Consider the following 2,074-nt stretch of genomic DNA (forward strand, 5'->3'; position numbering starts at 1 on the left):
TGACTTCTGCCTCACTAAGAGGGAATTGCAAGGACCTCAAGGTAGCTCTGCTTTGGCAGAGTTCAATCAACACCTGCTCACAGCAGCCCACTCCAGAGTGGAAGCTCAGGAGGGCATCTCAGAAAGCTGCTGTGTGCTGGTGTCGCTGGGAATGCAGACCCCGGGTGACGCAGCTGGCTCTGGGGCCATGGGAGCAGATGCTGGAGAGCCAGGGCGCACACTGCAGGAAGCTGATGCAGAAGGCTTATGCGTTCCCTGCATGGTGCTCTACTGCCCTCTGCTGGCAGAGCTTCAGGGTCGGCTGGCCAAGAATGTAAGGAAGGGCTCTGGACCATTCTTGGAGCTGAGATGAGGTGCATCATTTCTCACACAATGGGAACAGTTCCTGAACCTTCTAGCAAACTAACCGTGGGAGGGAGAGCACACACCTATCAGTCTGATGGTGTTGGTGCACTGCTGTGCTCAGCATGAACCTTTTTTTTTTTTTTTTTTTTTTTTTGCTTTGTAATCAGTATATTAAGAGACAGAGACTGTCTCTAGATGTCTCTCGACCGAACAACGGAAAAATAAACTGTGGAACATGTACACAATGAATTACTACTCAGATATTAAAATAAGGAAGTCATGAAATTTGCAGGCAAATTGAGGGACTGGAAAAGACCCCCCTGGGTGAGGCATCCCGGACCTAGAAAGATGCGCATGGCGTGTCCTCAAGCATAAGCAGATACTCGACCTGCTTATGCATGAGCCACATATCTACAGACCCAAAGGATCTAGGGAACAAGGAGGGCCCAAGGGAGGTCTAGGATGTCACTCAGAAGGGGAAATAGAATAGACTGAGTGGATGAAGAGAGGGAACTGCGCAGGAGATGGAATGGGGAGGGAGACAAGGGTGGAGATCAGATGTGGGGAGAACGAGGGCGGGAGGTGAAAGGGCTGATAACAAGAAGGGAAACTGAGGCGGGACATCTCTTTGTCAAGCTGCAGATCTGCGACAGGGTAGGCTCCTGGGAGGCTATGGGTGTAACTCTGCTGAGACTCCTAACAGGGGGGACATGAAGATTGAAGTGGCCACCTCCTAGTCAGGCAGGAGAGAGAGGAAAAACAACCCACCGACAAAGCATTTGATCAAAAAATTACCCTATAAGAAGTGCAGGGTTCAAAGATTGAGGAAATGTCCAACCAATAATTGGACCAACCTGAGACCCACTCCATGGTAGAGAGCCAGCCCCTGACACTTTTAATGCTGCTCCGCTCTGCTCTGCCTGCAGACAGGAGCCTAACTTGATTGTTGTCTGAAAGCCTCTACCAAGCATTAGATCAAAACAGATGGTGGGATTTGAAGCCAGACATGGGGCAGAGCTCTGGAGGTCCTGCGGAAGTGTTGGCGGAAAGATGGAAGGGCCTGGAGGGGACAGGACCCTCACAAGAAGACCAACAGAGACAACTAACCCAGTGTGATGGGGGCTTACAGAGACTAAGACATCAACTAAGGAGCAGGCATGGTCTGGGACTTAGGCCCCTGGCACACGTGTGGCAGAGGGCCATCTTGGAATTCATGTGGGTTGCTTGGAGAGGGGAAGGCTGTTTCTAACATGGACTCTATTGGGTGCTTTGGAACCAATTCCCTGTGGCAGGGCTGCCTTGCCTGGCCTCAGGATATGCTCAGTCCTGATTTGACTTGATGTGCTGGGGAAGGTTGGTAAGGAGGAGGCTCCCCTTTTCTTGGAGGAAAGGGAGAAAGGAAGGGGGGAAATGGGAAGGGGAGACTAGGAGAAGAGGAGGGAGGGAGCACCATTGGGATGTAAAGTAAATAAACGGAAATAAAATTAAATTAAAAAAATTCTGGCCATCACCCACCCCTTCTGAGAGCAGTTACTCAACTTTCCCCCATTCATTCCCTGGAGAGTCTCTCTGACTGTGCCCCTGTGTCCTCCTTCATCATGAGTCTCTGATCCTCAAATCCCTCGTTTCCCTACCCCTACCTTCCACATGCTGGCCTTAAAGGTGTGTGCCATGACACACAAGCCTTCTGAGAAGCTATAAAGTATGTCTACTTATCCATGTCTACACA

The sequence above is a fragment of the Psammomys obesus genome, unplaced genomic scaffold (assembly GCF_907164565.1).
Source record: "Psammomys obesus unplaced genomic scaffold, mPsaObe1.curated_primary_1811, whole genome shotgun sequence".
NCBI lineage: Eukaryota > Metazoa > Chordata > Mammalia > Rodentia > Muridae > Psammomys > Psammomys obesus.